A 16846-nucleotide genomic window follows, 5' to 3' on the forward strand; every position below is an offset into this window, starting at 1 on the left:
GACAGAGTATGTTTCATTCATCCGCTGACAGCTTAGTCCTTGAAAGAGTTGACAATTCTCTCCTGTGGGTGCCTCAGTTAAGAGCCCCAGTTAATCAAATAACCAGTTACAGACGAATCATGAATAAGGGGCTTTATCACTGGTATCAATATGTGAGTGTTTACAGGTATAAAAACAAAGAATATGAAAATATATCATAATTAATACATTCTTGTCACAGGAAATCAAGGCTGTCATCTATGTGGGCTCAGGTTTAAGGGAGAGGTTTTAATTGGAAAACAGAGGCAAGGCTGTCCTGCATTGGCAGGATGGGAGGGCTTGAAAAGCCTCAGGTTTGTTTATTTGATTTTAAACATCTGCCAATAGATGTAGCATTTCTCGCTACATCCAATCAAATGTCCAAATTTATCCACACTCATAAAATGACATTGGATCTGGGTAAGTGACTGTTACCTCTCTTCCAGATATTTGAGCTTATTTTATCAACAGCCAAGCCTTGTCAAACAGAAATAGTACTCTAAAGACGTGTAACTGAAGTCCCTCAAAGAAGAGGTTTATAGGACAGTATTAGTGATAAATGTAATCATAACAACACATCTACACAATGTTTGTAAGTTAGGTTCATTTTCAGCAACTTTTTCTGCTTAATCTTTTCTAACTCCTTATATGAAAGTATTTTCCATTTTTCCGTTATTCATTTTTCCACTATGTATTAGCAGCATATTTAAATAGGTCAGGTTTAAACTGTGGCAATTGGTCACAGTGTCATCTTATCCTTAACATTTCTTCTAATTTGATATTGCTTTGGCCCTTTACTCTACCTGGATGATCCAGTTGCACACAGCTGATTCACAAATGTCTCCCTTATCAGTACTCAGTTGCATCCAGTCTTTTAGATATTGTCATTTTAATTTGTCACAATATTGTTTGGTACTGACCATATCCAATCTTCTTGCTCTCCCGTGGAAAAAGTTATTCATGTTATATAGGAAGAGGAAACTGGGTTGTACAGTAGGTAAGAACATGAAACTTGCTTGGGTCAGGAAGACCTGAGTTCAAATCCTGCCTCAGACACTAGCTATATAACTCTGAGCAAGTAACTTAACTTCTCCTGGCCTCAGTTTTCTCATCTATTAAATGGGGAAGATAATAGCGCCAACCTCATAGGGTTGTTGTAAAGCTCAAATAAGATAGTCTATACAGCACCTTGCTAATTTTAAAATGCTAGCTATTATTGTGAGATTTCTAAGTAATTGACAGCCCTTATGCGTCTTTAAAGTCTCAAACCTGAACCATCCACATGGATATATTGAGCTAATTGCATTAAGACTCAGAATATGGCAGGGCCTCTTCAATGAGATTCATAACTATTCACAAGAGAACAATAGAACAATTTGTATAGGAAAAACTAAATAGGTGAAAAATATCTGTTGTCCCAACTATTATTTGGAATTGGATGGCCCTCCTATTGAATTGGTGTAATATGTACATGTATCTAGAACCACCATTGCATATGAATATATTGGGCACCAAGAAAGTGAGAAAGCTTGCAAATGCATTTTTCAATGATGATTCCAAGTTGCTCCTTAGTGCAAAAAAAAAAAAAGCAAAGATTTTTTAGCACAAATTCCTTCCTATACAAGCTGTGTCTTGGAGTACTACAGGCAAGCAAATCTTGGAACACCACAATGTCTAAAGAACCAGTTTTAAATGCTGAGAAATCAAATGAAGAAGGCATCTAGCACATTGGGGGGGGCGGGGTTCTCTGTGGAGAGATCTGTAAGTGAACATTGAAAAAAAATCATACAAAGAAGAGGAATGGATGGGTCTAGATCTTAAACAAATGGAGGGAATACCCACATTGATGGGTTCATAGATCTATGGAAATATAAGCATGTAAAAGTGTGTTTTCTACAGTTTTTTAATTTTTCTTAAATTTAAGAAATAATTAAATGATTTGTAAATCCTAAATTTTTAACCACAATGCAAATGCTTAAAGAAATTCTGGTGGGTCTGTAAGAAGTCAAATACTTATATCTAACTTGGCAATATGAATGAATGCATTTAATGAATTTATTTCAGCTTACTGCTATTTTCTGACTGCAACCCATTTCTTTCATCCCAGAGGCAACAGAAGAACCACAAAAGATGGATCAACCGTTTTGAAAAGCCAGAACCTTGGTCTATCCCCAAATAGGTCAGAATACTTTTTTCATTTTTAAACATAGGACTGAAAATCTAACTTCTGAGGCACACACTCTATACTGCACTGTATTCGTGCCTAACTGTTCCTTCTGGATATTCTTTCCTTATTCTTCTTTATTGCTACCCCTCTGTCTCCAAGATGTTATCCTCAACACATTTCTCTTCTTTCTGTACATTCCCTCCATGAATGAGCTCACCCATTCTGACAGTTTTAATTACCTCTATGCAGATTACTCTAAAATCTATGTAACTATCCACCTGTATAATTATCTCTCCCCCATAAGTCCCTGCGCCATATTTCAAACCTTATGCTGGACAGCTCCACCCAGATGTCCTATTTGTACTTCAAATTCCACATGTTCAAAACTGAAATCATCTCCCCCCACCAAAAAAAAAAAACCAAAACCTTCCCATCTCCTAATTTGTGTTGTGGCTTATTAATCTTTATTGTTTTACTTTATTATATTATTTATGTATTATTTATAAATATTATTGTATATAATATCATTATATTATTACTTTATTAGTCTCCCAGACAAGAAACCTCTATCATCTTTTATTCTTTCTTCTCTTTCATTGCCCCATCCACAACCAATTCCCTGGTCTTTCTTATTCCATTTCCACAATATCTCTTGCCTCTATCCCATCTTTTCTCCTCACACTGTGACCCCCTAACTCAGAGCCTGTCTGTTCTCTTTGTCTCTAACACTTCTCCAGTGCACCCATACAACCATCAAAATCATCATACTGCTATAGAAACAGGATCATGTCACTCCTGCCCTCAAGCACTTTTGGTGGCTCTCTTTTGCCTAAGGGATACAAATAGAAACTCTTTAGTCCAATATTTAATATTCTCCAGAAATTGGTTCCAACCTCCCCACCGTTATTTCTTGTTACTTCCTTTTGTCCCCTTTATATTCCAACCAAACTGGTCTATTTCTTGCCCAAATGGTCTTTTAAATTTCCTTCCCCTGTACTTTTGCATAGGCCAGCCCCATGTTTGCAATGGATTCTTTTTGAGTCTCCACCTATTGAAATTCTTTTCTTCTTTCAAGGATGACGCCTTCATAAAGCCTTTTTCATGCCTGTAGCTGAATATTCTGTGTCTGCCTCTGTCTATGTGTTTCTCTGTCTCTATCTCTTTCTGACTCTGTTTCTATCAGTCTCTGTCCCTCTTTGTATGTGTTTCTCTTTTTCTCTATGTGTCTTTCTCCCTTTGTCTCTCTCCATTTCTGTCTTTCTGTCTCTGTCTCACTCTGTCTCTCTTCAGATTTTTTTTATAGTACTTTGTCTGGACTGCCCTCTTTGTATTTATCACATTTTATCTTGTATCATACTCTCTTATGAACATATATTATTGCCCTCATTGGATTTTAAGCCCCTTGAGAGCAGTGACTGTCAGTTTTCATCTTCATGTCCCAAATGGGTAGCACAATGCCTTGCATTTGGTAGGTCCTTAAAAATATGTGTTGAATTGAGACAAGATAGATGTTGGACGTGTCTTTTTTTCACAGAGGCAGAAAGAAAGCAACATGATTAGATCACTCGAGTGAATCAGCCCTCCATACGGTCCCTTTATATGTGTTGTGGAGTTAAAGTTAAGATTAGGGGTTAAGAATCTGATGGAGTTAGGGTGAGAAACTCAAAATTGGGATTAGAGTTAGCAGGCCTGAGCAGGCAGACCAGAGAACCAATTGAATGCTTTCAACTGCATTTTGGCCTTTTAAAAACAGCTCCTGTACTGATGAGCATCGGTTCCCTAATAAGGAAGGAAATTAGCTCTTGTGTTTCTTTTTTGACAGTGGTATAATGGAAAGAGAGCTGAACTTTGAGACAAAGGACCTGGGTGCAAATCCCATCTCTTTTGTTGTTTTAAGTAGAGGCATTTTGCCAAAGTCTCTGCTATTTAGTCTCTTTGTGATACTGACCAAGTGACCTAACCTCTCCTTATCTTCTTAGAGGTTTAAATTTTCATTTTATGTCTCTGCTTGATACCTTTTTGCTGTCAAGGAGAAGGAAGATATAACCTACTAAACTAAATTTCTGTGGGGCTTCCAATGTTGGCAACTGGATTTTTTTCCCCTTACAATCCTGGAGAACAGAATTATTCTACCAATGTACAGGACTCCCATCAGCCTAAATATAGGGTGCCCCTCTAAAACAAGATGTCCCTAGAGGGCAGAATGAGGAAAAATGGGTAGAAGTGACAAAGAAGTAGATTTAGGTTTGATTTTTAAAAGAAATGAAGAAACTTCTCAATAATTAGGGCTGTCCAAAAGTAGAATGAGTTGCCTTAGAAGCTACAAGGTTTCCCCCAAGTAGATGCCTTCAAACCACTTGGGTATGTTGTAAAAATTATTCTTGCCAAGGTAGACTGCGCTCTCTGCTTCTCCTTCCAATTCTGAGATTCTATTATTCCATGAGACCTCTTTAAAAGGAAATATGATATACATAGATAGATGCATATGTGAATCTATTACATATATAAGTACTTTATTGTTTGTATAGATATATAATCATATATGTGTATTAAGTTCATTGAAGGTGTGCATGTGTGCATAAATATATATAGATAGATTCATATATACAAATACATTCATTGAAAATGAATCCACTATACACCACACTTTGGTTTCATGAAAGCCATTTTGAAGAAAGAGTGTGACTGGTTTGCAGATGAATATGGCTCTTACTTTTTCCTGACCCTACCGGCACAGTGGATACAATATTAGATTTGGAGTGAGGAAGACCTCTTTCTGAATTCTGCCTCAGACTTTTACTGGTTGTATGACCTTAAGCAAGTCATTTAACCTTCCTTAGGGTCAATTTTCTCACCTGTAAAATGGGAATGATAACATCAACTAATTCACAAGGCTGTTACAAAGATCTAGTCTCAATTCATTTGAATAATTTTTTCTATATTGGGAAGTAAGGCACAATGTGAGGGAAATCACTTTGCAAATCTCAGTGTTTTGTAGTTATTGCAAATATTACAATTACATTGTAACCATTATTGTTGTCATTTAGTCATTTTTTTTTCAGTTGGATCCAACTGTCTGTGACCCCATTTGGGGTTTTCTTGTCAAAGATACTGGAGTGGTTCGCCATTTCCTTCTCCAGCTCATTTTACAAATCAAGAAACTGAGGCAAAGAGGGTTAAGTGACTTGCCCAGGGTAGCTAGTAACTGTCTAAGGCCAGATTTGAATTCAAGAAGATAAGTCTTCCTAATTCCAGGCCTGTCACTAGACATCTGGCTGCCCACAAGCATCATTACTATACTTATATTACTCTGTGTGTGTGTGTGTGTGTGTGTGTGTGTGTGTGTGTGTGTAATTACTATTTTTATGTCTAATCTCTATCTCATCCTAAGAAAGTACAGGATATGCCAAGTCATAGACCAAGTCAGAGTCAGCTACATTCACCTCCAAGAAACAGATCTCTCTCTACAGGTTTTGAGAGATACCACTGACCAGCTTGCCAAATATCACCTGTTTGTTCAAGCTTTTTCCCCAGGAAAAGTGAAGCAATTATTTCTAGGTGGTGGCCAACTATCTAAAGGTTCTTTAAGAACCCACTACACTTCTGAAAAATTATGGATGTCTTCAGGCTAATTTAAGTAAACATTAATTATCTTTCAATAATGCCTCTAACTTCCACGAGAAAAAGTGAATTGTAAGAGAGAGAGAAACCAAGAGACTTCCTTTAAATGGGCATGGCTGAAACAATAACATATACTGAAGCAATATTTCCAATTATATTAAAAAAGGAAACTAGAAGAATCAGCTTATTCCAAAACAAATTATTTGAGGATGTATCATAGCATGCTCTGGTGATATTAAAAAAGAGTAACAGATGATGTTACAGGAATCTATAACAAACCATTTATAAAGTAGGACACAAATATACATATATTCTATAAACACAGACATCTCTCTGTCACTGCATATTTTATAACAAAAGGTGCAATGAGAGTATAAATTACTACCGGATATGTATGAACCAAACTGGAATTTCTATTAACTATACATTAGGGGCTGTTACTTCATTTGCTGCAGTGGATAGGCAGGAAGACTCCTCTTCCTGAATTCAAATCTGGCCTCAGACATGTACCAGCTGTGTGACCCTGGGCAAGTCACTTAACCCAGTTTGCCTCAGTTTCCTCATCTGTAAAATGAGCTGGAGAAGGAAAAGGCAAACCATTCTAGTGTCTTTGCCCAAACCCCCCCCCAAAAAAAAAGGCCATGAAGAGTCAGATATGAGTGAAAAATGACAACAACAATACAAGGGGATCAGCTTTGAACACAAATAGCAAGAACAGACCATTTGATTATTCAGAATATCTATGTGTATAGTCTGTTCTGCTGTCAATTTACTATCCACATTAGTCACTTCAGCATGAGTAAAAGCTGGCTTTCCAGAAAGCCCAGGAAGGGAGCTCATTGATTGTAGAGTTGGAAGGGGCTTTTGGAATCATCCAACCATTTCATTTTATAGATGAAGAAAATTGAGACCCATGGATGTGAAAGGTATAGGCTCGTAGGTTTATAGATTTAGATCTGGAAGGTATCTCACGGTCATCTAGGACAATCCCTTCATTTTACAGACAAAGAAATCAAGGCTCCAAATACAGTGCAGAAGCCAGAGCAAGGCCACTTCAGTGTTAAGCTTAGTGAAATAGATTGTATGGATATTATTAGTCTTTTTTGACAAGTGAGGTAACTGGGATTTAGAAGGTGAAGAGATTGGCCCATACTTAACGTAGAAAGTAAATGGTGGAACTGGGACTTGGAATTTCTGACTCCAAATTTCAAAGAGCTGCCTCAGCGGCATTACTTGGAAATAAAAGTGCTCTTCAAAACATGCCATAGGGGCAACTAGATGGCGCTGTAAATAGAGCACCAGCCCTGAAGTCAGGAGGACTGAGTTCAAATTTGGCCTAAGATACATAACACTCACATGCTGTGTGACTCTGGGCAAGTCACATAACCTCAATTGCCTAACCAAAAAAAAAAAATTGAGTATAAAACATGTTATAACACAAAAGACACACAAACACTGGTTTGAAGTCAGAAGACCTGCATTTAAGTCCTGGGGGCATGGTAACTAACTGCATGCCCTGGAACAAATCATTTCCCTTCACTGGGCCTCAGTTTCCCCATTTATGAAACCAGAGATTTTGATTTGATGATCTCCCTAAGTGACAAAAGCAGCCCTAAAGCAGCCTAGGACACCCACTAGTATCCAATTGGTCCTAGCAGAGTAGAGCCAGGAAAACCTGGGTTCAAGTCTGGCCTCTGCCTATATGTTCGCTGTGTGATACTGTGCAACTAATGACCTCCCAATGCCCCAGAAAACCCTCTAAGAATATAAATTATGAAGTAGTTGCCAATCTGCATCAGTGAAGGGAGTTTCCATCGCAGGCATACCATACTGTGATAGGTGAAAGATGAAATGACTGAGGAAACAAAGGTTAGAACATCTGAGCATATCGATTTGCTAAGCAATGCATGCCAATTGCTCAACAAACTGGGACAGGCCTCCTCAGCTTGGCACTGGATCTGGAATACAAGGGGAGAAAGAGTTTTACTTATTAAAAAACAATTAGTCAAAAAAGACCAATTAAAAGAAAACCAGGAAACAAAATTAGATAATCTGATTTCCAGTTGGAGGAAAGATTAGAGTAACCAAAAATGGGGCCAGTTTTCACATAAGGTATATGGGTTGCTTGAGTTTTAGAACTGAGAAAACTATCTGCATCAGTCTTTGGGTCTGACTGGGTTTCTGGTCAGCATAACCTAGATCCTTGGTTAAGGGTCTTTAAGCAGCAGGGAGAGGTAATCCCAATTTCCCAGATGCACAGGATTAGATTTAAACAATGTAATAAAGCTATCTCACAATTCCCATAATTGAATAAGACAGAAATTGGGCTAGACCCATAATTGAGTCTATTGAATTGGGTCTGTTTCTATTGAAAGAGAACTGAGCAAGATCCAGAATTGAGTCACAAGATGGCGTCAGTGTGGTTCACTCAATTGCCTCAATTCCCTTAATACCAAACCAAAATCTAATAAATTCTGTGCTCCTACTGGGGAATTATTTTCTTTTAAATATATAATATGAAGGAGCAGGATTTAAAAACTGGATACGTTATTGAATCAGTTAACTCTTGGCAGGATCGAGAAAAGTCATCTTGATTAGTTCCCATGAGGCCCCAGTATGACATTCCACTGTAGAAGTCATCTCCAGAAGAGACACAAAAGCCATTGCAATTATATCACTCTGAGGGTGATGCTGACCTCACCAGTTCCCATTTACTTCAGAGACAGGGCCCAAGTCGTAACTCTTTGGGATCCAAAATAACACAATAGCAAATTCCCACAAATAACTAGGATTCAAGCAGACTATGAATCTTTGGCTTGCCAGAGGTAGGAAAAGGACATTTGAATACAGTTCATTATAAAGGGAAATGGATTTCAATCTATAGAGTTGTTTAAAGGCTTAAAAACTGTACAATATGTATTTATGTACACACATGTAAATATATATGTATACCTATGCAAATAAAGATATAGCTATCAAGCACTTTTAAATCACTTACTATGTGTCGAGCACTTTGTATCCAAGTAGGGAGACAGAGAGAGGTAAATAACAGTCCTTGACTTCAAGGAGCTTATGTTCTAACAGAGGAAACAATAAATACATAAATAACTGCATATAAGATAAATTCAGAGTGGATGAAAGGAACCCTAAAGAGTAAGTAAAGAAAAGAACCCTAGCAACCAGAGGGGCAGGAGGGGAGGCCAGAAAAGGCCTCTGGCCAAAGGTCATAACTGAGTCTCCAAAGAAGCCAGGGGTTTTAAGAGGCAGAGGTGAGGAATGAGAAGATTCCAGGCCTGGGGGGACAGTTAGTGCAAAGGTGTGGACAGAGAAGGGAAATGGAGGGAGGTGGCAATATGCTGAACAAATATGGTTCTCTGGAGGTTGATCCCAATTTGAACTTCCACAAAATTATCTGCTGCGCCTTGACATTTGCACATAGTCTGAGAACGCAAAAGAAGCACTCTTCATTTCACTTCAACTCAGATGTGACTCACTAAGCTCAACAAAGAGAAATCGGGCCACTAACCTGTGATGCCATCCAGTGCTGCCAAATCATATGGAGTCCAGTTATTTGTTAATGACAACAGAACCACGATGCGTCCTTGAAATTTAGCCCTATACACGATGTCTTCTAACCAACAGAGAAAAAATAAACAATAACCACCACCACCACCACCACAATAAATACAATTTCCCTGAAGTTTGCCAATGTATTTTTCATAACTCGCTCAGGGCTGTGAAATGGCCGATCCTATAAACACACTGCAGAAATTGCCTTTTCAGTTCCCCGTGGGTTGGCAGCGACAAAACTCAAGCAGTCACCTAGTCACACTTTCCTCTTCTTAATGGTCCTAAAACATTAGCTCTAGAAAGGGCTTTGTAACATGGAGTGTCAGAACTGGAAGGGCTCTTTAAACATAGAATGTCAGAGCTGCAGGGGACCTTGAATCATAAAATATCAGAGCTGCAGGGGACCTTAGAACATAGAATGGCAGAGATGGCAGAGAGACCTTGGAACATAGAATGTCCAAGGTGGAGTTGATCTTAGAACATAGAATGTCTGAGCAGCAGGGGACCTTAGAATATAGAATGCCAGAGCTGTAGGGGACCTTGGAACACAGAATGCCTGAGCTGGAGGTGACCTCAAAGGACATAGGTAAAAGGAACCTTAGAACATAGCATGTTAGCACTGGGTAGGTCATTGGAACCCAAACTGTTAGATCTGGATAAAAGCACACAATATTGGCTCTGTAAGACACTTCAGAAAATCATCTAATCTAATTCCCTCATTTTTCAGATGAAGAAACCGAGTTTCAAGGTGGCAATATGCCTTGCTCAATATCCCACTGTAAGTTAGTGTCAGAGCAAGAAGTGAATGTGGGTCTCCTGACTTCCAGCCCAGCATTTTCTCTTACAATGCAATGCCGTGGCTAGTACTGCTTTCAATGTTCCCTCTACCCCAGGCTCCAGGCGGCTGATCCTGTCTTTCCTTTTCCCCCTCTTCTCTTTTCTTCTTCTTTAAAGCTCTCAATGCACGGCTCAATAGGAATAATAAGCTCTTTCCCAGTGCTACTGCTGTTTCCTCTGCTAATTCATTTGGTGCACACTGATGCGTGGGGCACCCTGGGGTTTAGAATCCCAGAGGAGATGACATCTGAATGAGCATCATCACTTCAAGGGCTCCTGCATACGTGCCTCTCACCAACAGGCACACAGGGTGGAAACCCACACCAGAGTAAAATTTATATCAGGATGTGTCCACTCATTGAAAAACCACAGTTGTCCAGGACTTGTAAAAGATTTAGCTTAGCACTCAAAAGTTTTGACCTCATGCTTGCTTGCATCCTACATAAGACATGTTGCCCCCTGTATATTTAGTATAAATGGATTAAACTCAGCAATAGCTCATTGTCACCAATTACTGAAGAAGAAGAAAAAGCTTTCTCTTTTAGCTGTTGAGGCAGAAATCTAGGATCTATTTTTAATCTTCAATAAAGCTATTATTGTTGTTGTTACGATTATTATTAAAATGACTTCAAGGATTTCATCAGTGTGCCGATTCCTTCCACCAAGGCAGATCAGAAATCTTTCATAATTTAGTAGATATTCCTTGAGACATGATCAAAAATAATCCATTTTTAATCGGTGAGGAAGCTGAGACTTAAGTGAGGAAAATGACTAATAAATGTTGGTTGAATTGAATAACCAACAATTACAGAGCTAATTAGTGAGAGAACTGAAGCTCTAATGCAGGTGTCCTCATTCTCAATCCATGCTACTCTTCACTAAGCCAACGGCCACCCATTAAAAATATCAAAAGAAAGTTTCCAGTTATTCCTCACTGACCAATTACCTATGAATTTCTACAACTTCCCAGAACAATCTGGAAATGGTCTAATAATTGTTTACAGTGTTTCTGCTTTATCAATTCTGTTTAGAAATGGTGCCGAGATCTGGCAGGGGTTGGAGAGAGGCACATAGGTGAGGAAATACAGGCAAAATAAAAACAAAATTTATCAGTTAAAAAAAAAATTTAAAGGAGAAGAAATAGTATCTAGGACCCAACAAGAAAAACTGGAAAGAGCTGGGGCTGAAGGCTCAGGTCCAACCAACTAGTAGATCTCAGTCTTCTTACTTCTCTGGGCCTGACTTCCCATTGCCACGAGATGCATAATAATATTTACTCCCCAAGTGCTCTGTAATGCTTAATTAATTGCTCTTTGTGACGCACTTAGAGCACCTCAGAGGAAGGTGTAATGCAAGTGCCCAGGATTATTATCATTGCACAAACAAGTCCGAGCTCAGAAGAGGAACGATAGCTAACTTTCCATTGCCTCAAAGCTTATCCTATTTAAATGCCCATGATGATCAACGAAATCGATGATAATGGTGGTGGTAGTGCTAAGAATAATAATTCATTTCTTTATATGGTTGCTCAAAATTACAAAGTAATACGGATCTATGATCCCATTTGATCTCATGAGGGGGAAAAAAAAGGGAGGGAACTGAACTGGATGACCATAAGCTCCTTTCCACTTCTAAACTTCTGAACCTATGAACAGTTAGCCTTGTGAAGTAGTTAGTGTAATTATTGTTCTTGTTTTGGTCTGCACATGACATTTCATCAGTGTCAGAAGCCCTCAATGTAGAAACATCCTTTTCTAAGGCAATTTGGAATTTTTGCTATAATTAGTGACTTAATATGATCTCCGCTAGAACAACCAGCACCTCTAGTCACAGCTTCATGCTTTCCCTCCATACAAGTGTCATTATTCTTAGGAAACTGAGGCTTGAAAGAATGAAATGACTTCTCTAACATCACACAGTTAATAAGTGGCAAAGGCAGGATTCCTATCCGGGTTTTTATATCCCAAATCTTATGTTTGCCTGCTGTTGGGACCTTAGTCAAGTCACTTGACCTCTTTGGGCTTCAGTTTCCTCCTCTGTAAAATGAGGGGTTAGACTAGATGACAGGTAAAGCTCTTCCCAGCTGGAATTGGCCCTCCTCCCACTCTAGTGCCCTTTTTACCATACCACAAGACAACACTTTGTTCATAGGACTCTTACAGACTTGTCATGTTGTATTTTGTTTTATGTTTATTTATATATGTGTTCTCTCCTCCCCCTTCTAGAGCTAAAACTTTATAAGGGAATGTATTTCCTCTCCAGTATCTAGTATGATGCTTTGCTCATGCTAAGCTCATGCTAGATGCCTGAAAAACACTTGCTGACTTGAACTGGATGAAACTTATTTTATTCAATGTGTTCATAAAGTCTATGTAGTGGATGTTTACCTGTTCTCCTTTACACCATAGATCATGGCCCCACGTCTCTGCTGCAGGTAAGGGGAAATCGAATTCTCATCTAACATACAATGTTTTTTCTTAAGCGCTCCTTCCATTCATTTTCCTCTTCTTTCTCCTCCTTTTCTTCCTTTCATAATAATAGCTAACCTTTATGTAGTGATTTAATATTTGCAAAGCACTCTCGATAGACTGATGGATAGATAATATGTATGTGTGTATTTATATATGTATATATATATACACAATATATGCGTGTACAATATATGTGTACTGTGTGTAGATATGTGTGTACATATAGATAAATACGCATATATATGTGTGTGTGTATTATACACACACACATATATATATATATATATATACACACACATAATTTATAATTGTACATATATATATTTACTTGGTCCTCACCTGTATACGTATTTATATTTTACAGATGAGGAAACTGACTCAGACAGAGGTTAAGTGACTTGCCCAGCATTATACTGCTAGTAAATATCTGAGGCAGAATTGGAACTCAGTATTTTCCTGAATCCATCCACTATGCCACCTAGCTGCTTTAATGAAAACCACCAATGCCTATATTTGATCTCATGGGAGAAAAAAGGAGGGAACTGGACTGGATGGATGGAAACTGGGTGGAAACAGGGGGATTCCCATGTCTTCCATGAGGCCTTCAAATACTCCACGGTGATCTCCCTCTTCCCAGAAATCCTTTCCCGCTTTTCTTAATGTACCAATGATTTTATGCTGAATATTGTTACTTAAGTTTTTAGAGGACAGGGGCAGAGTTTTACATTTGCTTCATATCCCCATCAGCAAATACAAGATATGCCCTTGGTATATCCTGGGTAAATCTGTGTTTAAGGAATGAATTAATGAATTTCCTAGAAAAGTCTACCTTGAAAAATCACAAATAGAAGATGGGCCAGATGGGTCACTCTTAGAAAGCTGGTAGAAGGAAATGATAATATTAGCAATGGTTATTTTTATTATCCTTATAATTATTGATATCATTACCTCTTATTTCCAGTATAAAATAAAAACTCTTTCACATGTTGCTGAAGGCCCTCCACAATCAGATTTTTTCTAATGAGTCACCAATCTAGAACTAAAGATGGTGTAATAATGTGGGCTATAACTATGACTCACTAATGGTGAGTAAGGAAACTCTGATTTATAAAACTCCTCTAAAGGGAATAGAAATGGGTAGTTGAGGAATTAGTAATAATTAATTATTATTATTAATAATAAATCAATAATATTGAAATATGTAGGACAATAAATTATAAATTATATTAATTATTATTAATAATAATAGTCCCTACCCAAAAGTCTTCCTCTGACACCTCATTGTGGCATGGAGGTGACCCTGGATTCTACAACACTATACTAATGGAGGATAAGGTCTTCTGACAAGTGGTAGCAAAGAATAAAGATTTCAAATATGAGCCTTATAATGGGCTGTGTCCAAGAACCAATGGAGCTAGGTGCAGAAAGTGTCATCGTTATAAAGTTGGACACCAGAAGACAAATTTATTTATTCAACCATAGAAACTCACAAAGACCGTCTTCTAAGGACCTGAGGGATTGTGGTCACTGGAGAAAGTCTTATCACAACTACAAAAAAAGTGTGTATTTTTGATGCATTGAAGTAATAAAAATGTGCATTTATGGGATACTTTATAGTTACAAAGTATTTTATGGATATTATTTCAATAGAGCCTCACATCAACCTTGTGAGGAAGTTTGTATAGTAATTATTTCCATTTTTCAGATGAGGAAACTGAGGCTCAGAGAATTAAAGTGGCTTGCCAAAAGTTATGTAGCTAATAAGTGGTAGAATCAAGATGAGATTCCTGGTCTGCTGGCTCCAAATGTAGTACATTTTCATTGCAACATCATGTGTTTGGAAAGTAAAGTAGAGATAAAGACAGATTAAAAAATGGACTCCTTGAACAGCTGTAGCCGTATACACTGATACTCCCTTCCAAAATGGTTGTGTAGAGTCATAACATCACAGACTAAATGCAGATGTGACCCAGTCCAAAGGCCTGTGAAAGGACACTGACTGTGTCCAGAGACAGGAGACATATTTTCAGCTTTCACTGAGAAAGAATTTGATACAAGGTTTTTTTCCTGTAGAGTCCAGCGCAGGATGTAATTTTCTCCAACACTAAAAAAACAGGGTTTCCAATCTTTTGGATAAAGAAAGAAGAGTCAAAATTGGTGCTTCTATTTAGAAAAACTTGTACCCAATCATTTTTTATCATTATATAGCCCTCTATAACCTTATGGTCCCTTTTAAAGTCTAGAAAGGTACATATTGATTTATTAACAGCAACAACAACAACAGAAAGTCTTCTCATTTCATCTGGGACCATTTTATTTTTTTATTGTTGCTGCTGTTAAGGAAAGCTATTATTTTTCCCCCTTTAACCGAACCAAACTAATCGTTTTAAGAACAAATGTAAAAATGGCAGGTAGGTGATGTATGGACATGTAATGCCACCTACTGGACCAGATGGTGTTCTGCAGCCCCTGAATTAGCAGCTCAGACCAGGAAATTGCATTGTATCTTCAGTAAATGCCTTCCAAAGACACAGTTTCACTCTACCAACAACAGCAATTGAAATTAAACTGCTAAACCATTCACACCAATAATGACATTTGTAAGAAAAAATAATCATTCCCCTATGGGAATAATTAGAGATAAGCAATGTGATGCAGCAAATAGAACACTATACCTGTAGTAACTGTCCCTCAGTTACTATAGTACCTAACTGTAGTACAGTTACTACAAACCCAATTTCCTAGGTTTATGACCTCTATCAATGGTTTCTCTTCTCCTAGCCTCAGCTGCCCCATGTATAAAATTAGAATAACAATGCTTGCCCTAGCTATCACACAGGATGGTGGTGAAGAAAGTTCTTTGTGAGCCAGAAAGTATGATAGAAATTGTTGGAAACCATGATTGAGTAAGACCCAGGCAGGGCCTAAAGGTAGAAAATGGATAATATGTCCCCCTAGAAACTGCTTTTTCAATACATAGAACAGCAATGTCTCCAGTGCATTTTACTGAACTTTCTGAAGGTCACAGAAATATCAGGTTTGGTTCACCTCTGGACATTTGGAGGTGGGGAGCAAGCCTACAAGAGTCTACATGGAATATTCACTCCCAGATTTCATGATGGTAGAATTTTAGAATGTTAAAGATAAAAAGTACCTTAGATATCTTCAAGACCAACCTTCTCATCTTCTAAATAAAGAAACTGGAGTCAAAATAACTGAAGCTAAACGGCCTAGTCAATGAGTGGTGACTTCAAAGGTAAAAACCAAAGACTTTTGACACCTAGCCTAGTATACCTTCCATTATTACATACTACCTCTATTTCGGCTTAACGTGGTAAAGAGGAAGAAGGCATCATGCTATATGCACATGCATGGACCTCAAGCATAGACTCAGGAATAATGAATTATGAATCTGGATGCTGAAAGGGAAATTAGAATGTGAAACAAAGAGTTTTAGAGCTGAATGTGGACTTAGGACACAGAGTATAGAATATTATCATTCTATATTCTTAAACACAAATGCTGCCTCCTTCCTGAAACCTTAGATGCTCCATTAGTAGACTTTCCTTCCTCAGACCTCACATAACACTTTGTTTCACACCCATCTACTGCAATTATCATTTTTATAGCTATCTGTCTTACTTCCCCCCCACCTCAGACTCTAAATTTCATAAGCCTAAGGGGAATCAGAAAGACCCCAGTTCCAATCCAGCCTCAGATACTTACTAGCTGTGTGACTCTGGGCAAGTCACTTAACCCTGTTTGCCATAGTTTCCTAATCTGCAAATGAGCTGGAGAGGAAAATGGCAAACCTCTCCAGTATGTTTGCCAAGGGGACCCCAAACGGGATCATGAAGAGTCGGACAGGACTCAACAACAATAACAACAAAAAAGACCATGTCTTATCTTAACTTCCTAAATCGCCTAGTAGCTAACACAGTGCTTTTCAATGCTTAATAAATGTTACTGAATTGGACATTGGAAGTGACCCTGTCTTAGGGTGATAGGATGTAGTGGGTTAGAGTTGAAAGGAACCTCTGAGAGTACCCTCCATTTACACTGTATATATTCTGTATATCCAGAATTATTTGCATGTCCTCTCCCCTCATTCAAATTTGAGCTCCTAGAAGTCAGGGATGATGTCTTCACTTTTCTTTATCTT

The 16846-nt window shown here is 38.1% G+C and overlaps 1 long non-coding RNA gene across 1 annotated transcript in view; it reads left to right on the forward strand.

Moving 5' to 3' along the window:
* LOC144455213 (uncharacterized) overlaps window positions 1-12647 on the forward strand; it is a 103589-nt gene extending 90942 nt beyond the window's left edge. The window contains exons 4-5 of the long non-coding RNA XR_013483929.1: window positions 2126-2197; window positions 12622-12647. This is a non-coding gene — a long non-coding RNA (uncharacterized LOC144455213). The remainder of the gene's footprint in view (window positions 1-2125; window positions 2198-12621) is intronic.
* Window positions 12648-16846: the final 4199 nt, after the last annotated feature.

This window comes from Phascolarctos cinereus, unplaced genomic scaffold, assembly GCF_003287225.1.
Source record: "Phascolarctos cinereus isolate Bilbo 61053 unplaced genomic scaffold, phaCin_HiC Scaffold_9;HRSCAF=440, whole genome shotgun sequence".
In the NCBI taxonomy this organism is placed as follows: Eukaryota; Metazoa; Chordata; class Mammalia; order Diprotodontia; family Phascolarctidae; genus Phascolarctos; species Phascolarctos cinereus.